The sequence below is a fragment of the Capra hircus genome, chromosome 21 (genome assembly GCF_001704415.2).
Source record: "Capra hircus breed San Clemente chromosome 21, ASM170441v1, whole genome shotgun sequence".
Classification (NCBI taxonomy): Eukaryota; Metazoa; Chordata; class Mammalia; order Artiodactyla; family Bovidae; genus Capra; species Capra hircus.
The window spans coordinates 16,829,794-16,857,750 of NC_030828.1; the positions used below are offsets into that span (position 1 = coordinate 16,829,794).

The following is a 27,957-nucleotide window of genomic DNA, read 5'->3' on the forward strand; positions in this document are numbered from 1 at the left end:
GGCACCATGCTACCACATCACAGGAAAGGAAACGTGATGGAGGGGAGTGGAAAGTCGTGTTGTCAGAGAGAAGACAGAAGGTTAACCTCGGCTATTAAAATTCCCAATTCTGTACATTTTATGACAATAGGAAGGAGTCTATTGTATGTGATTTGAAGCTTAAGCTTTTTTAACTTCATGGTAAATATATCTCTGCTGACTTCTCCTTTTCAGAGACATTTGCAGACATTTATTTAAATTGTTTCACCCATATCTTTTGGACAAAGTCATAGGAATAACAAGTTCCTAGGACATTTTGAAAGCTTCCAGTTTAAAATAGAGGAACTACAGAAGAAGCAGCAGCATTAAAAAGTATTCTCTCACTTATCAAGATACATTTTCCTAAAATATCTGCCATTTGTAGCACGGAGATGAAAAGTTTTTCCCCCTCATAAAAGGCATTTAAAAAAAATCCCAAATCCATTGTAATGCTCTCCATATGGGTGTATTATTAGCTTACTGAGTCATTGTGAGTCAGCATATCTAAATCTTATCATTTTGGCTTGCAGCATCTCATGAGCCATCACTATTATAAACATTAAAAGGTAGGAAAAGATCACATTCTTGAATGTATTTAACCAGAACACTGTAAAACCATCTCTAATGACTCACAAGGCACAATTCAGTTGTTCCATCATATATATCAGTGTCAGCTCCATAGAGGGCTTTGCTAGACCTAAGGTGAATATAGAGATTTATAAGACACAGACTCAGTACCTTAAGGAGCTCATTTTTTTTTTTTTTTAGCAGAACAAGGCATATATCCAGGTAGCTATACAAATACTGGGTATATATAATACAAATACTGGGTAGTAGGTAGATATGGAGGGGAAAAACTATGGAAATTCCTAAGAGGGAGATTATCATCCATTTATTTGAAAATAGAGGGGTGAACAGAATATATTTGGGTCCTGTGCTCACAGAGTTTATAATCTAGTGAGAAAGACATGCATGAAATAATTCCATGCATTCTTGGATATTTCACTATAAATTGCAATGCGTTATGAAAAAATAGATTTGAGAGCCAGTGAAAGAAAATCCTGGTTAAGACTGGAGAGTCTTAAAGTCTGAGAAGGTGACACATGGGTTAAACTGAGTAGTAAGTGTGAGTGAGTCCGGTAGAGGGGTCGAATGTTTTGGGCAGAGAGATGTGTAAGTATGAAAGCCTCTAAGGCAAGGAGAGCTTGGCTCATTTAATGTATTGAAAGAAAATGAATGGGGCTAGATTACAGTTCATCCATGATAGGGGCATGAGGTGGTCCAGAGAGCAGAGATAGAAGCTAGATTCTAAAGGGACTTAGAGACATGTTAGTAATTCTGTGCTGTGGCAATACTTTGGAGATACTAAACAAAACAAAACAAAAAAAAAATGGCTCTCATACGATGTAGAGTGTGGATGGGAAGCAGAAAGAAAGTACTGGTAAGAGGCTCCTGGAGTCACTTAGGGACAGATTGTAACCTGGGCTCCTGCAGAAGCAGTGAGAGTCGCAGGGGGGCGGGTCATCAGTTTTGCACGTGGAATTGACAGGACCTGTGTACGGGTTGGGAGGAGAGTGAAAGAAAGGACAATGCTGGACTACTTGTTTTATATTATAATCTTTTCTTAAAAAAATTAAATAGTTACTGAAGCCTAGTTAATTTACTGTGTTGTATTAGTTTCAGATGTACAGCAAAGCAATTCATACCTACACACATGTACGTGTCTATGTGTGTGTGTGTGTGTGTGTGTGTGTGTGTGTGTTAGTTGCTCAGCCGTGTCTGACTCTGCAGCTCCATGGACTATAGCCTGCCAGACTTCTCTGTCCGTGGAATTCTCCAGGCAAGTATACTGGATTGGATAGCCATTTCCTTCTCCAGGGGATCTGCCTGACCCAGGGATCAGACCCAGGGATCAAACCCAGTTCTCCTCCCTAGCAGGCAGGTTCTTTACCATCTTACCTACCAGGGAAACCCATATCTATCTATCTATCTATCTATCTATCTATCTATCTATCTATTCTTTTTCAAATTCATTTCTGTTACAGGTTTTTACAAAGCACTGAGTATATTTCCCTGTGTTATATAGTGGATCCTTGTTGATTACCTGTTTTGTGTATAGTAGTGTGTATATGATAATCCCAAACTTCTAATTATGTCTTCTTCTCCCACCCTCCATCCCCCTTTGGTAACTGTACACTTTTTTTCCCTATGTCTGTGAGTCTATTTGTTTTGTAAATAAATTCATTTGTATAATTTTCCTAAGATCCCACATATGAATGATACATGATATTTGTTTCTCTGTCTGACTTACTTCACTTAGTATGAAAATCTCTAGGTCCATCCATGTGGCTACAAATGGGATTACTTCATTCTTTTTATGGCTGAGTAATATTCCATTGTACATATGTACCACCTCTTCCTTATCCATTTATCTGTTGATAGACATTTAGGTTGGCAATTGTTAAGTAGTGCTGCGATGAACATTGGGGTGCATGTATCTTTTCAAATTAGAGTTTCCTCAGATATATGCCCAGAAGTGAGATTGCAGGATCATATAGTATTTAGTGTGATCTTAACTTTGTGCCAAGACTGAGTTCTTTCAAGCATTAGACATGTTTTCTGCTGGTTTGTATTTCTACAGCAACACATTTATAGAAGGTAATGGAGAAATATGGATTTGCAGTTTGTTGTACTAGATAGAGCATCTGGTATCTGGTGTCCCTTGCTTTCTGCTCCTTAGTTTGTTTGTTTGTTTTTTTGTCTTCTTTCCATCCCTGTGTATTTGCTTCCTGATCATGACTTTGGAGGAAGAAAAGGAAAACATCCTTCATACTTCACATTTCAGAGCTACTTACCATCTGTTCAAGGTAGCACAAGCTAGAGACACACAGTTATTCTTGTTCTTTTGGACAAATCCTACTGGGGTGGCCACCCTGGAAGGGCTGTCTAACATGGTAGCAGTTGGTGGCCCAGCTGAGATAAAGACATGTGATGCATCAGTCAATGCCTATTCTATTTTGCATAATTTCCAGAGAACATTTAGCTTATATGAGGAGTACCTCATGAGAAATGCTGGGGTGGATGAAGCACAAGCTGGAATCAAGATTGCCGGGAGAAATATCAATAACCTCAGATATACAGATGACATCACCCTTATGGCAGAAAGTGAAGAGGAACGAAAGAGCCTCTTGATGAAAGTGAAAGAGGAGAGTGAAAAAGTTGGCTTAAAGCTCAACATTCAGAAAACTAAGATCATGGCATCCATTCCCATCACTTCATGGGAAACAGATGGGGAAACAGTGGCTGACTTAATCTCAGGGGTCTCCAAAATCACTACAGATGGTGATTGCAGCCATGAAATTAAAAGATGCTTACTTCTTGGAAGGAAAGTTATGACCAACCTAGTTCAGTTCAGTTCAGTCACTCAGTCATATCCAACTCTTTGTGACCCCATGAACCACAGCATGCCAGGCTTCCCTGTCCATCACCAACTCCCGGACTTCACCCAAACCTACCCATTGAGTCAGTGATGCCGTCCAACCATCTCATCCTCTGTCGTCCCCTTCTCCTGCTCTCAATCTTTACCAGCATCAGGGTCTTTTCAAATGAATCAGCTCTTTGCGTCAGGTGGCCAAAGTACCTAGACAGCATATTAAAGAGCACAGACATTACGTTGTCAATAAAGGCCCGTCTAGTCAAGGCTATGGTTTTTCCAGTGGTCATATATGGATGTGAGAGTTGGACTATAAAGAAAGCTGAGCACCAAAGAAGTGATGCTTTTGAACTGTGATGTTGGAGAAGACTCTTGAGAGTCCCTTGGACTGCAAGGATATCCAACCAGTCTATCTTAAAGGAGATCAGTCCTGGGTGTTCATTGGAAGGGCAGATGTTGAAGCTGAAATGCCAATCCTTTGGCCACCTGATGTGAAGAGCTGACTCATTTGAAAAGACCCTGATGCTGGGAAAGATTGGGGGCAGGAGGAGAAGGGGTCGACAGAGGATGAGATGGTTGGACAGCATCACTGACTCAATGGACATGGGTTTGGGTGGACTCTGGGAGTTAGTGATGGACAGGGAGGCCTGACGTGCTCGGTTCATGGGGTCGCAAAGATTCGGACGCGACTGACTGAACTGAACTGATACTGATACCAGAGAACACGGTTTTAAGATGTCCTTAGATACACCCTGGGCTTCCCAGGTGGAGCTAGTGGCAAAGAACCCATCTGCCAATTCAGGAGACAGGGGTTCAATATTTGGGTTGGGAATATCCCTTGGAGGAGGGCATGGCAGCCTATTCCAATATTCTTTTGTAGAGAATCCCATGGACAGATGAGCCTGACAGGCTACAGTTCACAGTATTGCAGAGCTGGATATGATTTAGTACACAGCCCATTCAGTTCAGTTCAGTTCAGTTGCTTAGTTGTGTCCGACTCTTTGCGACCCCATGGACTGCAGCATGCCAGGCCTCCCTGTCCATCACCAACTCCTGGAGCTTACTCAAACACATGTCCATTCAGTCGGTGATGCCATCCAACCATCTCATCCTCTGTTGTTTCTTCTCTCCCATCTTCAGTCTTTCCCAGGATCAAGGTCTTTTCAAATGAGTCAGTTCTTCACATAAGGTGGCCAAAGTATCAGAGTTTCAGCTTCAGCATCAGTCCTTCCAATGAATATTCAGGACTGATCTCCTTTAGGATGGACTGGTTGGATCTCCTTGCAGTTCAAGGGACTCTCAAGAGTTCTCCAACACCACAGTTTGAAAGCATCACTTCTTCGGTGCTCAGCTTTCTTTATAGTCCAACTCTCACATCCATACATGACTTCTGGAAAAACCATAGCTTTGACTAGGTGGACCTTTGTTGACAATGTAATGTCTCTGCTTTTTAATATGCTGTCTAGGTTGGTTATAATTTTCCTTCCAAGGAGCAAGCATGTTTTAATTTCATGGCTGCAGTCACCATCTGGAGTGATTTTGGAGCCCCGCCCCCCCGCCTTAAAATAAAGTGTGTCACTGTTTCCCCATCTATTTGTCATGAAGTGATGGGACCAGATGTCATGATCTTAGTTTTCTGAATGTTGAGTTTTAAGCCAACTTTTTCACTCTCCTCTTTCACTTTCATCAAAAGGCTCTTTATTTCTTCTTCACTTTCTGCCATAAGGGTGGTGTCATCTTCATATCTGAGGTTATTGATGTTTCTCCCAGCAATCTTGATTCCAGCTTGTGCTTCTTCTAGCTCCGTGTTTCTCATGATATCCTCTGCATAAAAGTTAAATAAGCAGGGTGACAATATACAGCATTGACATACTCCTTCCCTATTTGGAACCAGTCTGTTGTTCCATGTCCAGTTCTAACTGTTGCTTCCTGACCTCCATACAGATTTCTTAAAAACAGGTCAGGTGGTCTGGTATTCCCATCTGTTGAAGAATTTTCCACAGTTTGTTTTGATCCACACAGTCAAAAGCTTTGGCATAGTCAATAAAACAGAAGTAGATATTTTTTCTGGAACTATCTTACTTTTTTGATGATCCGACAGATGCTGGCAGTTTGATCCGTAGATGCATCTTGATCATTTCCATGAATACTTTAGTGAAAATGGTGTAGGATCTGCCTCGTTTTAATGATCTTCAAAGACAATGATGCTTGGGGTTTTTGCTATGATCTGCATCTCCTGGCCTGTCTTGGAATTTGGAAGATCTCAATAGAGCAGCAGTGATTTTTAAAAATTAATTTTTATCAGAGTATAGTTGCTTTACAATGTTGTGTTCATTTGTACTGTATAGCAAAGTGAATCAGATATATGTATACATATATCCCCTCTTTTTTGACTCCCTTCCCATTTAGGTCACCACAGAACCCTGAGTAGAGTTGCCTGAGTTACACAGTAGGTTCTCATTAGCTGTCTGTTTCATACATTGTATCATAGCGTATATATGTCAATTGCAATCTTCCAATTCTTCCCACCCTTTTCTTCCCCAACTGGTGTCCATAATTTTGTTCTATACATCTGTGTTAGAGCTGCAATCATTTTGTTTCTTCATCTGGCGGGGAAGCAGGTGTGGATAAGGAGCTCTGAGGGAAGAGCATTGGCTCTGGTGGGTTCATGGACCAGGTGGATGGCCGTGATTGACACTGCATTTTCTTCCACCTTGGAGACTTATTTCAGCCTGACACGTTGTTCCTCACGTTCAGGTTTAAGGTCTAACTAATCCAAATGGGAAACTTGCATTAGAAAGAGGGTGAGGGTTTAAAGGAGATTTGATTTGGAGTAGAATTGAGAAATGTTGAGAGAAAGAGCAAAATGAAGGAAGAGGTATATATAACTGCATTAATCATCTATTGCTAAGTTACAAACGACCATCAAATAGCGCTTTAAACTACACACATATATTACCTTAGCTTATGTGGGTCAGAGTCTGGGCATTGCTGGACTAGGTCCAGTGCTCCAGGGATCACTCACAGGGCACAATCAAGGGGTCAGTTGGTCTATAGACATTGCAAGGCTCAACTTGGTAAGGAGATACCTCTAGGCTCATTCAGGAGGTCTTGATTTCTTACTACTTTTGCCTGCCCTGCGTTCCTTGCCATGTGGGTCTCTTGCTTTATTGATGTTGCAGCTGTACTATATGTCTACAACTTTGTGATAAGCCAACAGAGAGAATGCAAGCAATATAGGAGTTCCAGCTGTTGTAATCTAGTTATAGGATTGTTATCTCATCACCTTTACTGTCAATGAGGATTAAGTCACTAGTTCCAGCTTATACTCAAGAAGTTCATTCAGTTCAGTTCAGTCGCTCAGTCATGTCCAACTCTTTGCGACCCCATGAATTGCAGCACGCCAGGCCTCCCTGTCCATCAACAACTACTGGAGTTCACTCAGACTCACGTCCATCGACTCAGTGATGCCATCCATCTGTCGTCCCCTTCTCCTCCTGCCCCCGATCCCTCACAGCATCAGAGTCTTTTCCAATGAGTCAAATCTTCGCATGAGGTGGCCAAAGTACTGGAGCTTCAGCCTTAGCATCATTCCTTCCAAAGAAATCTCAAGGCTGATCTCCTTCAGAATGGACTGGTTGGATCTCCTTGCAGTCCAAGGGACGCTCAAGAGTCTTCTCCAACACCACACTTCAAAAGGATGAATTCTTTGGCACTCAGCCTTCTTCACCGTCCAACTCTCACATCCATACATGACCACAGGAAAAACCATAGCCTTGACTAGACGGATCTTAGTCAGCAAAGTAATGTCTCTGCTTTTGAATATGCTATCTAGCTTGGTCATAACTTTTCTTCCAAGGAGTAAGCATCTTTTAATTTCATGGCTGCAGTCACCATCTGCAGTGATTTTGGAGTCCCCAAAAATAAAGTCTGACACTGTTTCCACTGTTTCCCCATCTATTTCCCATGAAGTGACGGGACTGGATGCCATGATCTTCATTTTCTGAATGTTGAGCTTTAAGCCAACTTTTTCACTCTCCTCTTTCACTTTCATCAAGAGGCTTTTTAGGTCCTCTTCACTTTCTGCCATAAGGGTGGTGTCATCTGCATATCTGAGGTTATTGATATTTCTCCTGGCCATCTTGATTCCAGCTTATGTTTCTTCCAGTCCAGTGTTTCTCATGATGTACCCTGCCTATAAGTTAAATAAGCAGGGTGACAATATACAGCCCTGATGCACCCCTTTTCCTATTTGAAACCAGTCTGTTGCTCCATGTCCAGTTCTAACTGTTGCTTCCTGACCTGCATACAGATTTCTCAAGAGGCAGGTCAGGTGGCCTGGTATTCCCACCTCTCTCAGAATTTTCCACAGTTTATTGTGATCCTCACAGTCAAAGGCTTTGGCATAGTCAATAAAGCAGAAGTAGATGTTTTTCTGGAACTCTCTTGATTTTTCCATGATCCAGCGGATGTTGGCAATTTGATCTCTGGTTCCTCTGCCTTTTCTAAAACCAGCTTGAACATCAGGGAGTTCACGGTTCATGTATTGTTGAAGCCTGGCTTGGAGAATTTTGAGCATTACTTTACTAGCTTGTGAGATGAGTGCAATTGTGCAGTAGTTGGAGCATTCTTTGGCATTGCCTTTCTTTGAGACTAGAATGAAAACTGACCTTTTCCAGTCCTGTGGCCACTGCTGAGTTTTCCAAATTTGCTGACATGTTGAGTGCAGGACTTTCACAGCATCATCTTTCAGGATTTGAAATAGCTCCACTGGAATTCCATCACCTCCACTAGCTTTGTTCATAGTGATGCTTTCTAAGGCCCACTTGACTTCACATTCCAGGATGTCTGGCTCTAGATGAGTGACCACACCATCGTGATTATCCGGGTCATGAAGATCTTTTTTGTACAGTTCTTCTGTGTATTGTTGCCACCTCTTCTTAATATCTTCTGCTTCTGTTAGGTCCATACCATTTCTGTCCTTTATCGAGCCCATCTTTGCATGAAATGTTCCCTTGGTATCTCTAATTTTCTTGAAGAAATCTCTAGTCTTTTCCATTCTGTTCTCTTCCTCTAGTTCTTTGCATTGATTGCTGAAGAAGGCTTTCTTATCTCTTCTTGCTATTCTTTGGAACTCTGCATTCAGATGCTTTTATCTTTCCTTTTCTCCCTTGCTCTCCACCTCTCTTCTTTTCACAGCTATTTGTAAGGCCTCCCCAGACAGCCATTTTGCTTTTTTGCATTTCTTTTCCATGGCGATGGTCTTGATCCCTATCTCCTGTACAATGTCACGAACATAGTTCATCAGGCACTCTATCTATCAGATCTAGGCCCTTAAATCTATTTCTCACTTCCACTGTATAATCATAAGGGATTTGATTTAGGCCATACCTGAATGGTCTAGTGGTTTTCCCTACTTTCTTCAATTTAAGTCTGAATTTGGCAATAAGGAATTCATGATCTGAGCCACAGTCAGCTCCTGGTCTTGTTTTTGCTGACTGTATATAACTTCTCTATCTTTGGCTGCAAAGAATATAATTAATCTGATTTTGGTGTTGACCATCTGGTGATGTCCATGTGTAGAGTCTTCTCTTGTGTTGTTGGAAGAGGGTGTTTGCTACGACCAGTGCATTTATTAATATATAAGGGCACAAATACAGGAGATGGCGCTCATTGCAGGTTACCTTAGACGTCCACCAACCTCTCTGACCTCATGTTACATCTGGTGACACAAGTTGAAACTGCCATGACACAGGAAAAGAAGAGATGCTTCATTGGTTACGTCCATTTCCCTCTACATAGAAGGGACTCCAAATTATGACTCTTGGCATTGAGCTCAAATCTAGGCTCAGGTTAATGTCATGACCAAAGAGAGTCTAGTAACCAAAAACGTTTTCTCTTGACTCAAGTTAGTTTCAACTGTTTCTCCAACATCCCAGAAGACAGGCGTCTTCTACACTATGCCATCTCCTCTGAAAATCTCATTTTTTCCCCCCTTCCACACACTTAACTCATACACAGCCCTATGATTTTGTTAAACTTCTCTCTTCTTGTCTCTGAAAACAACCTCCCGGATGGCTAATCCTATCTTCCAGTTCTAGATTACTAAAGTTCAGAGAAACCTTTCAGCTACAGAACAGAAATGGCCTGGCAGTTGCTGAATTCTCTTTGGAGAGTGGAGAAGGGAAAGACACAGAGCAAGCAAAGCAAGTTCTCTTTTGCAGGCAGGAAAGGAGGAAAGCTGGAAAGCCCACTTATATTAATGTTTTCAGTCTCATCACATAGCATTTATTGTGTGCAAGTTTGATCTCCTTAACCAGACTGCAAACTCCTTGAAAGCACATTCTTATCTTCTACTTTCTCGTATTCCACCATAGCAAATGCTGGGCTGGAGTGGTATAGACAGATGGCATGCGTGCTGGGCTGTGAGTATTTTTCCATTAGGCTAGTGATTAGAAGCGATATTGTGCCTGAAAGTGCTATGTAAATGGTAACACTCTGTATACATGGTACAGTTATCACTGTTACTATCATCACCATCACCCTCTAGCATGTCTTTATGTACCACCTTCAAAGATGGACCCTCTCCTGGGTCGAAACTCAATCTTGATCCTTAGAATTTAAGTGCAGCAGAATAAACGAATCCTTTCCAAAGGTATACTTGTGCATCGATTTGCCTTAAATTATAAATACTATGGAGTGGGACTGTCACATATAATGTCAATTGGGTTTCTAAATACTTTATTTTTCTGACTATAAAAGCTATAGAAATAAAGTGAGAACAAAATAGAAGACCCCACCTTGGGCAGTTTACCGTATTTCTTAGCCTCTCGTATAAATGTGTATATATGTACATAATTACATTCACATATATCATATATATGCTACACACCTAGATATGTGTGCTATATATGTGTGTGTATATACATATACAAACAATTGATGCATTTGTTTGATGCCTGGGTTGGGAAGATCCCCTGGAGGAAAAAATGGCAACCCACTCCAGTATTCTTGCCTAGGAAATCCCATGGACAGAGGAGCCTGGAGGGCTGCGGTACACGGGGTCACAGAGTCAGACATGACTGATCTGCTGAGCATGCATAGCCAGTTAACAATGTTGTGATAGTTTCAGGTGGACAGCAAAGTGATTCAGTTATACATATTAGTTGCAACCTTTGGAGTCTTAAAAGTTGAATTACAAGTCAATTGCATGGCCTTTTGCAATATTTTTAAAATTTATTTCTTCTGGAAAGAATTTGCCAGTTTATATTTCTCCAGGAGTCTAAGACATTCCCACCCTCAAATGCATCACTTATCATCTTAAAATTTCTGCTGATTTGATAGAAATATCCTTGCACTTTGCTTTAATTGTATTTTTTAATTACTGAGGTTGATTTTTTTCTTGTGTTTTGCATTTATTCTTCTGGGAATGGTTTAGTCATCCCCTTTGCCCACTTAACTTGATGAGTCTTAATGTTTTCTTTCTTGATTGATAAAGTTTCTTTGATAGCTTATTTTAACCTTTTGACTATTGTAATAATTTTGAAGATATCATTTGGTATTATGATTTTATATATGATTTCACCCCAAATTATGAATCATGTCACTTATTTTTGTTTTAAAATATTTTCCATCCACATAAAACCAATGCTAATAATTGGCTGTCCCCTAGTCACACAACTTTCCCCAACTCCCCAAGGTAATCAGACTTTTGACTTTGGTGATGATCACTTTCTTCCTCTTCTTTGCAAGTTTGCAAATATCTGTGTATTCCTACTTAATACATTGTTCAGCTTTTCTCATACTTGAACTTTATATAGGTGTAAAACCACATTGTGCCTTTTTTTGGTCACAAGCTTTTCATTCAACAATGTGTAGTTTTAAATTGTAATGACATGTGAATGCATATCATAATTAATTTGCTCTGCAATATAGTAAGTTGTCCATACTTCATCTGTTTTATAATCTTAATGACCCTTTGGATTATTTTCAGAGTTTTTTGTTGTCATTTTGCAATTATGCACAATATTGCTTTGGACATTCTTGTAGATGACAAGTTTCCTAGAGCAAATCTGCAAATTATCTCTAGGGACTATGTTGAGGAATCAAGTTGTTGGGTATTGGGATAGGAATATGTTCAGTTTTACTGGATAAACACCAAAATATTTCCCAAAGTAGTTATTCTAGCTTTCTTTTATTCCAGCAGTTAACAAAGTTTTCTACTTTTTACCTTGGACAGCATTTAAGATTTCTGAGCTTTTAAGGTTTTCTTATAGGATGAATATGAAAGGTTATTTCAAGATTATTTTAATCATAATTTTGCTCATTACTCAGTGAGTTAAAGCACTTTTCACATGTTTAGAGGTTATTCATGGTTTCTGATCAACATTTAGATTCTTTGCTTATTTTTCTCTTTTTTAGAAAAGCTCTTTCTAATTGAACCACAGGTGCTCTTTTTTATTCTATTTTTTTGTCATTATAAGTGTTGCAATATATTCTTCCTATTTATGGCATGACTTTTCTCTCTCTTTATGATGTATTTTGATTGATGAACTCAAATTCTTAATTTTCCATGCATAGGTTTATCAGTCTTTGCCTTTATGATCCATTCTTTTTATGTTTTATTTTTAAAAATCTTTCATTACCTTCTGAAAGGAAAATCTCTATTTCTTTTACACAGTGACACCACTTCACTTCTGACATCAGACACAGGTTTTTTTCTCATATGGATCAATTCTCTGACACCAGCTAGATGTCCTACAATTTAATTCAATTCTGACACTGGCTACCTAGAGAAAGCATCACATCCCACAGGTTAAGGGCTCAGGCCCAGCAGACTGCCCCTAGCTCCAGATGCTAATTGTAAGTCTGGGCCTCCATTACTTCTAAATGACTGGCCGTAAATCCCACAGTGGCCTCCTCAAGCTTGGTTATTTGCTATGATGGCAAATAATAAATGGCACATAAATAAATAATAATAAATGGCACACAAATCTTAAGAAACTACTTACGTTTGCTAGTTTATTACATAATAAAGCAAATATGAGTTTCCCTAGTGGCTCAGTGGTAAAGAATCAGCCTGCCAAGCAGGATACACAAGTTCGATCCCTAGGTCAGGAAGATCCCCTGGAGAAGGAAATGGCAACCCACTCCAGTATCCTTGCTGGGGAAATGCCATGGACAGAGGAGCCTGGCAGACTACAGTGCATGGGGGAGCTAAGAGTTGGATACCATTTAGTAACTAAATAACAACAGTAAAGGCATATAATAAATGATTCAAATAGATGACCAGCCACATGAGGAGATACACACGATGAGTTCTAGGAGGGTCCTGTCCCTGTGGAGTGGGGTGTGCCAATCTCCTTGCATGTACAAGTATTTACCAGTGAAAAAGAGGGTTAACCAGCATTCAAGTTTTTGTCTATAAAATTACTATGGTGATTATTTTGAAAAGTCACTACTGCCATGAAATATTATCTTCAAACACTACTAAAATCAAACCATCTTTATCATCTTAGCAGCAATCCTGTTTAGCTTTAGTGAAGTATCCCTTACACCATATTGAAATCTATTTACTGATATTTTATTTGGGGTTTTGTATTTTACATTAGCAATTTTAATTTGTTTTCTTCATTCTGTTTTATAATAAATATTATACTACCTTAACCAGAAATGCTGAGTTAGATACCATCTTTCTCTATGCTCTAGAAGAATGATTTTTGTTTTAGAAGAAAACTAACTCACAGTGTTTTATTTTTTTTAATAGATGTGTTTGCCCACCAGGCTCCTCTGTTTATGGAATTCTCCAGGCAAGAATACTGGAGTAGATAGCCATTTCCTTTGCCACTGGCTCTTCCTGACCTAGGGATCAAACCCAGGCCTCCTGCATTGCAGGCAGTCTCTTCACCATCTGAGCCACTAGGAAAGATGGTAAAGACGTTGGGTGGGTTTGGACATTGGTTTGATTCAGCAATCCTCTCACCTCAATGATATGGTTTCTTTTTACTTCTCCACTCTGCATTCTGGTTGAAAAAACTTTTCAAGTTGGCTCCCTTCACTGAGGCAAAGTGTGGCAATTTGAGATATCACATTGTTCAGAAGAGAGAGGGCTGGCTTCTATAAGCTCTCATAAGATGGAGGTATCTTATTTACAGAAATTCATAGGGAAAAAAGCTTCTGCTTTGTGTTTCATTGTCTTGAATTGAGTCCATTGTACTTTGTAACCATCAAATGCCATGAATTGGTGACATTAGAGATGGGTCAACTGATCCAGCCATGATAATAAAGGAACTTTTGCCTTGATTTCTCCCGGCAGTCTTGATTCCAGCTGGTGCTTCATCCAACCCAGCATTTCTTATGATGTATTCTGCATATAAGTTAAATAAGCAGGGTGACAATATACAGCCTTGATGTACTCTTTGGACTGCAAGGAGATCCAACCAGTCCATCCTAAAGGAAATATTCAGAAGGACTGAATATTCATGGAAGGACTGATGATGAAGCTGAAACTCCAATACTTTGGCTACCTGATGCGAAGAACTGACTCATTTGAAAAGACCCTGATGCTGGGAAAGATTGAGGGCAGGAGGAGAAGGGGACGACAGAGGATGAAATGGTTGGAAGGCATCACCAACATGATGTTTGAGTAAACTCATGAGTTTGAGTAAACTCCGGGAGTCAGTGATAGACAGGGAGGTCTGGCATGCTGCAGTCCATGGGGTCACAATGAATTGGACATAACTGAGCCCACATGCAAGGTGTACTTGCCTTGATTAATTAGAACAAGACAGGCACTGGCGAGGTCACTCCTCAGGGCTGTTAATAGTGAGGGAGGGAAGAGTGAGATATTGGTGAGACAATCTCAATAGTTACTAAAAGATGTCCTTTAATAATTGAAAGTATCTACCTTTGAAAGCATTTAGGGTGATACTATATTTAAAACATGGTTTTCCCTATGTCTCTATTGATCTATTTTGGTTTCCTATGTCTTATTGAGTCCATTTTGTAATTTATTCTAAGTGTATCCTTCAGTTTGTTCTATTTCAAAAATATGTTAACTGATATTTCGTATGGTATTGTCGTATTTTGCTTTTATTGATACAAGTCTGTTGTAATAACTGTGAGACTGAAGAGAAATGGGTTCTGGCCCAGATATCATAAAGTGAGTCTCAATCCAGCAGGAAGGATGGGGGTCAACGTACCACAGTTGAGAGCAGTTACTGAAAAATTCACTTCATGGTTAAACCCCAGTGACCGATTCCTCAATACATGGGTTGCAGACTGCTCTTCTGTGCTCAGAGACCCACAGGGACCATGCTGCTGCTGCTAAGTCACTTCAGTCGTGTCTGACTCTGTGCGACCCCATAGACGGAAGCCCACCAGGCTCCACCATCCCTGGGATTCTCCAGGAAAGAACACTGGAGTGGGCTGCCATTTCCTTCTCCAATGAGTGATAGCGAAAAGCGAAAGTGAAGTCTCTTAGTCACGTCAGACTCTTCGCGGCCCCCTGGACTGTAGCCTACCAGGCTCCTCCATCCATGGGATTTTCCAGGCAAGAGTACTGGAGTGGGGTGCCTTTGCCATAGCCCTCCACTGACCAGGAGCTGGGCCAGCTCTGCATGATATGCCTTTGTGGGCTTCCCAGCATCTTCTGAGACAGTGTTCCAGCCCACAAAGGTTCTAAATCTTTTTTGATTTCTTTCACATATGCTGCTATAGCTATTACCATAGCTTTGATTTTCTTTTTGAATAATAATAATAATAGTGTTGAGAGCTTAGGTACTGTGCAAACATCTTTGCATATGTTATCTTAATTCCAATCACTCTCTTATAAGACTTATTACAATATTTTTGTTTTCATCTATTTCTTTTTAAAGAATTAGCTCTTAAATTTGCCTATGTCTGCTGGTTCTGACATTTTTTTCAGTAATTAATTTTTGCTACATTTTTATCATTTCCTCCTATTTTCCTTAAAGCTACCTCTATATTCTTTTTTGAATTCTTGATAGTTAAAAATTATTATTCAGCATTTAATTTAAAAGTATTAAGGATCCAGATTTATATATGCTTATATTTATTATGTGGATTTATAATATTTTTACTTAAGATAGTTCCTTCTTTCTTCTTCTCGTGTTCAGTCACGTCCAACTCTTTGGGACCCCATGGACTGAAGCCAGACAGGCTCCTTTGTCCATAGGATTCTCTAGGGATAATACTGGGATGGGTTGCCATTTCCTCCTCCAGGGGATCTTTCGGACCCAGGAATCAAACCCACATCTCCTATATCTCCTGCATTGGCAGATAGATTCAAACAAGCCCACTGAGTTTCATGGGCTTCCAAAGATAGTTCCTAAATAGTATTTTATTATGTATTTAATCTTTAACTTGGAGTGCTCTTAGAATAACCGCTTTCTACTTCTATGGTTAGGCCCTTGTAAAGTTAGTTTTGAAATTTCTGCTCTTGCTGAGTCTTAAAAAAAAAAAGTTGGTCTGTACAGTGACTAATTTGTAGAACTTAATGATTTGCATCCCAATAGACACAATTTTTAAGCCATACCTTTAAGGCTTAAAAAAAGAATGATTTTTAAATTTGTTATTAAAATTAAATATATGTCTGTTCACATGCTTCTGTTAATTATGTTAATCCAATCATCACTATTCATATATGTTTTGACTACTTCATTCATTATCCAGTGAAGGTAGGGAATTAAAGCAACTCCATTATATTTCTTTCAATTTCTTAATTAATTTTGACAAATAACTGCTTAGTCGAATAATTGATTTCCTAAATAATATGTGAACACACGCTATAATTAGCACCTGGGTTAAGAAATTGAAAGTCGATAACTCAGCCTCCTGTTCCCTTTTAGTCACTAACCCCTACAGGTAGCTGCTGTCCTTAATGCTAACAGTAGAGATAGATAGATTTTGTCTGCTTTCCTAGCATCTTAACATTGTATTGGGGAGATTTGTTCATATTTTTTGTGTGGAATGTTTTATAAATCCAGGAGCTTGCATGCTTAAAAATTAGAAAGAAACCAAAAGAACAGTCAATATTGTGAGGTGCCAGAGAGAAACAAACATGAAGCTGAGGGCTTAATTTAGGGTAAAAGAAAATAAGCAGCTATGGCAACCAAATGCATGATTAAATTGGAGAATTGTGAATATGCACTGTGTATCAGTTAATATGATTTGATTAATGTTAAACTTTTTGAGTGTTTAATGATCTTATTGTTGTAGAGGAGAATGTCTCATTGCTCTTCAGAGATAACGATGATATAGTTAAGAGTCAAATATTATAGGGTCTGCAAGTTAGTTTAATAATGGTTCAGTAATGGACTTCCCTGGTGGTCCCGTGGCTAAGTGTCTGCCCTCCAAATGCTAGAAGTCCAGGTTCAATCCCTAGTCAGGAAATTAGATCCTATAGACATTATCAGTTCCATTCAGTTGCTCAGTTGTGTCCAACAATTTGGGACACCACAGGCTGCAGCTTGCCAGGCTTCCCTGATACAGTCACATAAATAGAACTGATACAGCCAAATAAATAAATAAAACAAATATGAAAAAAAAAAACCGGCTCAGTCAAAGAAATATACATACACGTATATTTGTGTCTGTGTATAAAAATAGCAAGGACATGTGTCAAAATGTTAAACATTGGTGATGGATGTGTTAGTGTCTTATTGTTTCAACTCTTCTATGGAGTTGAATTTTTCAAAACTAAAGAAAGTGAAAAACAATCCTGCCTGGTGATTTAATCCTGACTTTTAAAATCTGAGAAATACCTTTTTCATTGTGATTCCATTTCTCATATGGGGTAAACTGAGGCTCAGTGGGATTCAGTGAATTGTCTAGAGTATGCTCCTTCCACAAAAGCTGCATGGATACTGTTGACTGACAGTTCCAAAAGGTTAAAGTTCCAAAACATTCTGGGATTTTATAATAGATATGGACCAAGTCAATCAGATACTCTAATCTTAGAAATGATGTCAAGAGGGTTGAGTGTTTGGCTCAGGTTCAGTGAACAAAGGATGTCAGAACCTGTGTTACAATCTTGGTTTTCTGATTTTTTAGATTGGTATTATTTTCACTGCACCACCAAAGATCTGAAGGTTCTTTGCAGGAAGAATTCTGGGCCATGATACATTAGAACAACAAAGTTACAAAGAAGACAAAAAACCTCAAATTCCTCTATATATGTTTTGGGTTTATGTTTGACATCTGACCACAGGTCAATCAGGCGTTGCTGATTGCTTGACTCAGGAACATTTTGTATAACTCCTCTGAATGGGTAAAATCCTTGCTTGCTTTCCCTGGCCAGGTTGGGAGTGTATCTTGGCATGCAGCAGAACTTCTGAATGTTTATTTCCCTGTCTTAAGTCAACAATTTGCTGAATCATTTACTTTTTCCCTTTGACAAGAGTTTCAATGCTGTCAGTAGAATTTGCATCAGGGCAGAAGGGAATTATTGTGGTGTCAGGCATTATGGGTAATTCCATGTAACTAGTTCTGCCGAGAGCCATGCAGACTTGCCTGGAGCCAGTAAAGGCTCTAAAAGGAAGGCTTCCTTCTGTCTGGTTTTGTTAATTTCAGTTGAGTGGCTAAAGACAGGTGTCTTGGAAATAGGTATGTTGGACCCTTGACAGTCCTCTTAAACTTGAGAGCCCTATCCAATCTCATTTATTCTTGTCTTACGGAAAAAAAGTTTTGTTTTCAGTGCCTTTGTTTCCATTATCCACATCTTTCTGTTTCCTTTCCTTGGCTGCAGTCTTCCTGAGGAGTAAGGAGACGTGTCTGGTGCCTCCTTCCTACATTCAGACTCTGAGCCCTGAGTCTGAGTTACTTGTTTGATTTGTTGCTGTTGCTGTCAGTTTGTTTTATTTCCTTATTTTTCTAAATTGGAGTATCATTGCTTTGTGGTGGTGTATTAGTTTCTGTTGTACAGCAAAATAAATCAGCTATCCACGTACATGTATCTCCTTATTTTTGGATCTCCTTCTCATTTGAGGTCACCACAGGGCACTGAGTAGAGTTCTCTGTGATATACAGTTGGTTCTCATTAGTTATCTGTGTTATACATAATAGGGACCTTCCGTAAAATCTCGGTGAAGAGAGATTCCCCTCAGAGGAGCCTGTATGATGTTATAAGAACAGCTCTGAACTGAGAATTAGGGATTCACCCACTCAGTTTTGCGATTAGTTAGTGCTCCCACCTGATCATACCGTTTTTCATCACTAAATAGGTAACAATGAAAAAAAAAAATGGAAAAACTCTACTTTAATGTGTGATTTGTAGGAGGTGAGAAATTAGGTTTTCCTTGTTCATTGTTCAGCTGCTAACTCGTGCCTGACTCTTTGCGACTTTATGGTCTGCAGCACATCAGGCTTCCCTGTCCTTCACGCTCTCCTGGAGTTTGCTCAGACTCAGGTCCATTAAGGTGGTGATGCCATCCAACTATCTCATCCTCTGTTGCCCCTTCCCCTCCTGCCCTCAATCCTGACTACTGGGAAGCTGTTGTATAGCAAAGGGAGCTCAGCTCGGTGCTCTGTGATGACCTAGAGGGATGGAATGAGGGTTTGGAAGGAGGTGCAAGAGGGAGGAGGCCCAGGATATATGTATGCTTATAGCTCATTCACTTTGATGCACAGCAGAAACTAACACAACATTGTAAAACAATTATATTCCAAAAAAAAAAAAATGAACCTGGGTTTCTGACACCATGGAGGCAATACCTTTAGCCAAAATAATTGTGAAAAAGAATTAACTTTTCATAGGGCTTCCCTTGTGGCTCAGATGGTAAAGAATCTGCCTGCAATGCAAGAGACCCAGCCAGTGTCATTGTGAGATATTTGATAACTCAGATGAATTGTAGCCTTCCCAGAGCATGAAAGCACAACAAACCATTTTTCCCAGGTCAAACATTCTATTTCTTGTTTCTCTTTATTTCATATCAGATCATCTGAAAATAAAAGCAAAAGAACAGGCATCGCTTATAAAGGACAAAGAAAAGAAAACACCTGCATTTAAAAACTAAGTCAAGATGCCTATAGAGTTCAGATCTGTGACCTGCCGATAGTGAACACTGACTTGCACGTTGTCAGGAGTGCCGATCGGCACACGCTCTGGCTTCTTCTCCAAGCTCCTTCGTCTTTCAGACCTGTGGACTTTGAATATAGGTGTCGTGTAATTTTCGGTGCCCTACAGCTAGTCTTATCCACACTGATCTTCTGCCAAGGACAAATCCCAAACAAGTCTGATTTGGGGATTTCGTAGACTTCACAGTTCATTGGCAGAGCAGTGAATCTTGAAAAACCTGTAGTTAGTGAATCCCCTAGCACTTCTTGGTTCAAGTCCTCAAATCAACTTGCTTCTGAGAAGGAAATTCTGATATTATTCGTTCAAGGATCTTTAGGACTCCCTTTCATATCTTTTCCTGTGTCCCTCCAACATACAACCCAGTGAAGTAGCTTTCAGATTTTAATAAGCATAAAATGATCAAAATGCATTTCATCAAATGATAGCCTTGGAGTTCCTGATTTGGTGGATCTGGGCGTGGAACACAGGATTAGTTACTTTTAACTAGTATCGTCCCATGGCTCACGTGTGGGCACTCCATGTGATCCTATTTTGAGAATTTTGTAGAAGTCTTCATGGAAACTGACACTGATTGCTCAGAACAGTTTCACTGTGTGAGATAGTCTAAAAAGTGGCTGATGTTCACCATCTTTCCTCGTTTTTTTTTTTTTTTTTCTTCCCCTAGATACAATAAATGGAAAACCTCGACCATAAAAGTGACTTGGACATCTGTGCTTAAACCCAAGTGCACTTTCAATTTAAATGTTATTTTGGGGTCAGAAGTTTGGCAGCAAATAGTAAGAAGAAACCAGTTTCCCCACTTCACATGTTCAACTCAAGAGATACAGAAGACTTCAGTACTGTGATATGACTCCCACTTAGTGAAAAAGGGGACAAAATCAATGCCTGTTTCTGTGGCTTTTATAAAGAAACAGAAACATCTCTGCCTCTTAATTTTGCTGTTGTTGTTGAAGATCTAAAGATCAGAACCAAGCTTTGATGTTGGAAAGTGGAATGAAAACAAAACTTGTTTTTTCCTGGCTACTGGAGGTTTTTATCCTTCTTAACTTAGAACTTCTAGAAAGATGTTGTCTCAGGCTCAATATAAACACACCAAGATGCAGTATAAGTGCTTCATATTTTACAGATTGGGTTGTAGACGGAAGCCCTTTCGGGGGCTAGATTTAACTAAAACTAGTGCTCTGCTGACTTTATTTGCTTTTCTTTCTTAAAAATCTCCCAAATATCATTTCTGGGTTCCCATTCTGAGATTCACTTTGATGAAATTCAATTAATTGTAATTATTCTTTTTGGAATTTTCTCTCTTAACTTTATGAGTGACTGCATTAAATCTCCCCAACATGTGCTCACACAAACACACACACAAACACACACACACATACTTGATTTTGTGTAAGTGAAAGTGAAGTTGTTTAGTCGTGTCAGAATCTTTGCAACCCCGTGGACTGTAGGCTGCGAGGCTTCTCCATTCATGGGATTTTCCAGGCAAGAATACTAGAGTGGGTTGCTGTTTCCTTCTCCAGGGGATCTTCCCGACCCAGGGATGGAACCTGGGTCTCCCACACTGCAGGCAGACTCTACTGTCTGAGTCACCAGGGAAACCCTTGTTTTGTGTAAAGCTGAAGTCTGAATGGGGAAATTTCGCCCCTCACTCCCACTCCTCAATACCAAAGACATTTGGCCATATCTAGAGACATTAGGGGTTGCCCTGACTAGGTAGATATATTCCGGACATCTAGTGGGTAGAGGCCAGAGTTGCTGCTAATCCGTTTGCCTTGCAGTGCACAGGATGGTCAGTCCCCACAACAAAGAATTTTCCAGCCCACATGTCGAAAGTGCCGAGGCAGAGAATCCTTGGTGTAGCACCTACATAAGTTTATCCATGAGAATGTATTTTCATTTTATTTTTGTGAAAAGCTAGTTCACCCATCAACCAACTGGAATACTGCCAAGTGGCCTTTTCGCATGCTCCTTCTATAATCCCCTCAATTGCAAACCAAAATGAGTGAAATCAGCACAAATATCTCAGGGGGTCATGATTCACAAATAAGGAATAGTTAGCTCTGGCTTGGCAGGCTCCCTCCACATCCATTCAGTGACCTCAACATAAATTATGGTCCGTGCACAGCGCACTTTAGTGCCTGCTCATTTCCCCTTTCTCTGCCACCCAGAGCGTCACCACCCACCTCTTGTTCCCTAGTTCCATAAAACCACAAAGCCCCTTCTCTCTCTATTATTCTCAAGGCCTAGCAGGACTTTTTGTGTTCAGGCAAATAAACACGCTACCAATAATCCAATAAAACCTTTACAGACATGGGATATAAACCATAGCGAGGAGCAGTGCGCAATCTATAACCGCTGGCTTCTTTTTTATAAACCTTGCACTTGAGCCCCGAATGCAATACAAATCAAAGCTCATAAAAGCGCCAAGGTTTTATCCTTATTGTTCCTAATGGGTTGATTCACCCTACCTGTGCTGTTCCCCTAGTGACCACAGGCTGTCTGGGCTTCTAGATGGAAGAGATGCAAGCTGGCATACCACGTTCGAGGGAGGAGAACTAATTTCAAATGCTTCTTTTTCATCATGATGATTTTCCCTTTTGGTGGTCATCAGGGTAACCAGCCAACATCTCGGGTTCCCAGAAACAAAATGAAATCCTGGAGCTCGTATTTTTTTCTCAGCTGCGTTTCCCATCTCTAACTTTAGGAGGGAACTACAATTAATCTATGCTATAGATGAAAACAGATTAGAACTGATAAATGTGAGCTGTATGATAAAAAAAATAAATAAATACTTGCCCCAAAGCAGAGGTAAGAGGAAACCGCAGTTAGAATGTTAGTCTTTTCAGAGGGAAAACATTATCTTTGGCAGAAAGACTGCAGGCTTTTGCTGATAATCAAAACATCGATGTTTTCTTCTAAGTCACAGCTCAGATGTCTCTAGGGGCCAAGCAGAAGACATAGATGAGTGGAAAGGAGGGGACAAGCACAGATGTTGTGGAGGGGCATGTTTGTCATCTAGAAATATGCTTTTCTTGTGGCACCCCACCCCCTCTCAACAGTTCAACCAAATTGTTGACAAGTAGACATGTATAAAAGACCCTGATGCTGGGAAAGTTTGAAGGCAGAAGGAGAAGGGGATGACAGAGGATGAGATGGTTGGATGGCATCACCAACTTGATGGACACGAGTTTGAGCAAGCTCTGGGAGTTGGTGATGGACAGGGAAGCCTGGTCTGCTGCAGTCCATGGGGTCCCATAGAGTCAGCTATGAGTAAGTGGCTAGACTGAACTGAGACGTGTTTTCAGATCTTCCCATTTTCCCAATATATACAATAAATATTTATTTTAATGTAAAGGCTTCACATTTTTATTATCTGGGAAATTGATTTCATTTAGGGAAAAAAAATGCCTTGGACAAAATAAAACTAAAACATATCTCTGGGCTGGGTCCAGCTGAGGGCTACCAGGTTGGGCCCCAACCTTCCCGTGATCTTGCTTCTTCCTTGGAAAGAAAGAGCTAATGACTATGATGTTTGGGCTTCCCTGGTGGCTCAGCTGGTAAAGAATCTGCCTGCAATGCGAGAGACCTGGGTTCAATCCCTGGGTTGGGAAGATCCCCTGGAGAAGGGAAAGGCTACCCACTCCAGTATTCTGGCCTGGAGAATTCCATGGACTGTATAATCCATGGGGTCACAGAGTCAGACACGACTGAATGACTTTAAAAAAAAAAAATTTTAGTCCCAGGAACCTGATCAAAGCTTTACAGAGCACATTAATTTTCTTCTTTTTTAAAAAACCTCCAAGTAGGACCCACACACATGTGTTCCTAGAGGGTGCATGTGGGCTCAGTTGCTCAGTTGTGTCTGACTCTTTGCAACTCAATGGCTTGGAGAGCTGTTGTTTAGTCACTCGGCCATTTGGACTCTTTGAGACCCTATGGACTGCAGCACACCAGGTTTCCCTGTCCTTCAGTATCTCCTGGAGTTTGCTCAGACTCATGTTAGCTGAGTCAGTGATGCCATCCAACCATCTCATCTTGTGGCATTCCTTTCTCCTCCTGCCCTCCTCTTTTGTAGCATCAGGGTCTTTTCCATTGAGTCAGCTCTTCACATCAGATGGCCAAAGTATTGGTGCTTCAGCTTCAGCATCCCTCCTTCCAATGAATATTCAGAGTTTATTTCCTTTAGGACTGACGATTTGATCTCCTTGTTGTCCAAGGGACTCTTAAAGAGTTTTTTTCAGCACCACAATTTGAAAGCATCAATTCTTCAGCACTCAGCCTTCTTTATAGTCCAACTCTCACATCCATACTTGGCTACTGGAAAAACCATAGCTTTGACTAGATGGACCTTTGTCAACAAAGGGATGGTTCTGCTTTTTGATACAGTGTCTAGGTTTGTTATAGATGGCATGAGTCTGGGCAACTTTGGGGGGCCCCCTTGCACTTCAAGCCTTCTCCTCTAGGTGTCACTGCAGCTCTCCTTGTGGGCAGGTGGTGGTCTAACCTCCTGCTCCCCTTCACTGTAAGGCTTTCCTGATGACCTGGCCCTGCCAAGTCAGCCAGCCATGGAGAAATAAAGATTACACACAGCCTCCCCTTGGCTAAAGATGCCAGGAACCATCAAAATCAGACAGCAGCTTCATATAGCCACAGGCACCAAAAGCTTGCCTCTCTGGAATCTCTTTCATCTGGTTTTGCTCTGTTGGAATGTAACATCTTTTCAACAGCTCCTTCTTTTCATAGCTGTGTTATGGTAAAACAGCTGAGGACGGCTTGTGTTAACCCAAATGCACACTAACAGCCTGCCAGGAGAGGTGATGCCTTCATCCATAAGGGCGGGTGCCAGAAAGGTGGTGAGGCAAGGGCTTATTGGATTCACTGGCGCAGTCATTCCGAATGCATCCAGTGGGACCAATCTGGGGCTGATCCCAAACTCCAAAATGCCTTCTTCCCTGGAAGAATCATGAGCCAAGACGTACAGGTGTTCAGAGAATGCAAACAAATCTTCCTCTCATATTTCTTTCGATTGTGAACACCTATTAGCAACTTGCCTTCCCACCTTTTCCCAACAGTTGGACCATAACTGAGCACACAGTCGGAAGATAGCAACGAAACTAGCCAACTGACTCTGGCTTCTAAGTACCCATAGAGGTAGTTATGTTGTATCTTCACTAGTAAGTAGTCAGTGGAAAATATATGAACATATAAATAAATGATGTATAAATTCTCCAAACTAACATTGAGGAGCGGTGAAATTAATATTTCCCCTTAATTTTCCTTTCCTTACCCCCCCGCCCTTCTTCCCCCATGCTTGTTAAGCATCTTCTGCTCCCTACCAATCAGGACACAGCTCACCTTTAGGGGGCGCTCTCTTACCATCACGTCCATTGCTTTGCTGTTTAGTCACTCAGTCGTGTCTGACTCTTCGCGGCGCCATGGACTGTAGCCCCCAGGCTCCTCTGCCCGTTGGATGCTCCAGGCAAGAATATTGGAGTGGGTTGCCATGCCCTTCTCTCGGGGCTCTTCCAGAACCTCTCCCGCATTGACAGTCGGATTCTTTACCACTGAGCCCTTCAAGTACATTATATATTGACAAGAACATACACCAGAAGACCCCAGCGACCACTTCGGAAGAGCCAAGAGCAAAAACGGGGTGTTGGGGGCAAAAGCAGGGCAGTCTGTATGCTCCCTGCGCTCAACACCACCAAAAGGACAGGCAAACCACCTAAGCCCAATCTTTGGGCACCACTATAGCTGACCCCATTTGAGGAATAAGCTAGCCCCTCCAGGATCCAGCAAGCCAGAGACACTGCTACTTGTTCTCACTGCCCCCTGCTGCAGCAAGGGCCCCAGTAAAGACTTACCTGAGGAAAAAAGAAAATACACCATTTGAAAAATTAGAAATGATACTTGTGTTATTAGATATTAAAAAAAAATGCTGTTGCTGCTGATATTGTGGTCCGTCTTGTTCCTGGGGGGAGAGGACGTCATGACCTTGCAGTGACCAGGAAATGCTGCAAAATGGTGTAGTTTGGAGAGTTAAGAGGAGAGGTAATTGAGTCGAGAGTTGAGGCTGTTCAGCTCAGTTCAGTTCAGCCGCTCAGTCGTGTCTGACTCTTTGCGACCCCATGAATTGCAGCACGCCAGGCCTCCCTGTCCATCACCAACTCCCGGAGTTCACTCAAATTCATTTCCATTGAGTCGGTGATGCCATCCAGCTATCTCATCCTCTGTCATCCCCTTTTCCTCCTGCCCCCAGTCCCTCCCAGCATCAAACTGTTTTCCAATGAGTCAACTCTTCGCATCAGGTGGCCAAAGTACTGGAGTTTCAGCTTAAGCATGTCCTTCCAAAGAACACCCAGGGCTGATCTCCTTCAGAATGGACTGGGTGGATCTCCTTGCAGTCCAAGGGACTCTCAGGAGTCTTCCCCAACACCACAGTTCAAAAGCATCAATTCTTTGGCGCTCAGCTTTCTTCACAGTCCAACTCTCACATCCTTACATGACCACTGGAAAAACCATAGCCTTGACTAGACGGACCTTTGTTAGCAGAGTAATGTCTCTGCTTTTGAATATGCTATCTAGGTTGGTCATAACTTTTCTTTCAAGGAGTAAGCGTCTTTTAATTTCATGGCTTCAATCACCATCTGCAGTGATTTTGGAGCCCCCCGAAATAAAGTCTGACACTGTTTCCACTGTTTCCCCATCTATTTCCCATGAAGTGATGGGACCAGATGCCATGATCTTCATTTTCTGAATGTTGAGCTTTAAGCCAGCTTTTTCACTCTCCTCTTTCACTTGCATCAAGAGGCTCTTTAGTTCCTCTTCAATTTCTGCCATAAGGGTGGTGTCATCTGCATATCTGAGGTTATTGATATTTCTCCCGGCAATCTTGATTCCAGCTTGTGCTTCTTCCAGCCCAGCATTTCTCATGATGTACTCTGCATAGAAGTTAAATAAGCAGGGTGACAATATACAGCCTTGACGTACTCCTTTTCCTATTTGGAACCAGTCTGTTGTTCCATATCCAGTTCTAACTGTTGCTTCCTGACCTGCATATAGGTTTCTCAAGAGGCAGGTCAGGTGGTCTGGTATTCCCATCTCTTTCAGAATTTTCCACAGTTTATTGTGATCCACACAGTCAAAGGCTTTGGCATAGTCAATAAAGCAGAAGTAGATATTTTTCTGAAACTCTCTTGCTTTTTCGATGATCCAGCAGGTGTTGGCAATTTGATCTCTGGTTCCTCTGTCTTTTCTAAAACCAGATTGACCATCTGGAAGTTCACATATTGCTGAAGCCTGGCTTGGAGAATTTTGAACATTACTTTACTAGCGTGTGAGATGAGTGCCATTGTGCGGTAGTTTGAGCATTCTTTGGCATTGCCTTTCTTAGGGATTGGAATGAAAACTGACCTTTTCCAGTCCTGTGGCCACTGCTGAGTTTTCCAAATTTGCTGGGATATTGAGTGCAACACTTTCACAGCATCATCTTCCAGGATTTGAAATAGCTCCACTGGAATTCCATCACCTCCACTAGCTTTGTTCGTAGTGATGCTTTCTAAGGCCCACTTGACTTCACATTCCAAGATGTCTGGCTCTAGGTGAGTGATCATGCCATCATGATTATCTTGGTCGGAAGATCTTTTTTGTACAGTTCTTCTGTGTATTGTGAGAAACCTCTGGCTGTGGGCTTAGGTGTGGTTTGGCTAGATCCTAAGTGTGAATCGACATAAAGACTAGCAGACAATTCAAATTTTGGAAAGTTAATTCACCTTCTTGAGAATTTATAAAATGGGGATGATAATGCTTATCTCCATTGAGTTGCTAGAAATATAAATATTAGATATTATATATATATTACATAGTATAATGTATCATATGCCATATATATCATGTTATATATTATAGATATAATTCAGATATCTAATGAAATAATATACAGAGCCACAGCATGAAGCAGGGCTCCTGGCTGGTTTTTACACTGTCAAGTGTATTAGAGAAAACTGTGGAGGTCTGGGGTCACACAGCGTTAGACACGATTTCACTTTCACTTTCACTTTTCACTTTCATGCATTGGAGAAGGAAATGGCAACCCACTCCAGTGTTCTTGCCTGGGGAATCCCAGGGACGGGGGAGCCTGGTGGGCTGCCGTCTATGGGGTCACACAGAGTTGGACATGACTGAAGCGACTTAGCAGCAGCAGCAGCTTGATGAGCTTGGGCATTTTTCTGCTAGTCCATTTCGGTCCCTGACCCTTATCTTCTTTCTCCCTTTTTTAAACTTTTTATTTTATATTGAAGTGTAGCCAATTAACACTGTTGTGATAATTTCAGGTTGACAGCAAAGGGAGTTAGCCATAGATATGTATGTATCCATTCTGCTCCAAACTCGCCTCCCATCCAGGCTG

The 27,957-nt window shown here is 40.9% G+C and overlaps 1 protein-coding gene across 1 annotated transcript in view; it reads left to right on the top strand.

Annotated features, from left to right (window-relative positions):
- Positions 1 to 27,957, top strand: part of AGBL1 (ATP/GTP binding protein like 1) — an 843,984-nt gene that overhangs the window by 533,878 nt on the left and 282,149 nt on the right. The window lies entirely within an intron of this gene.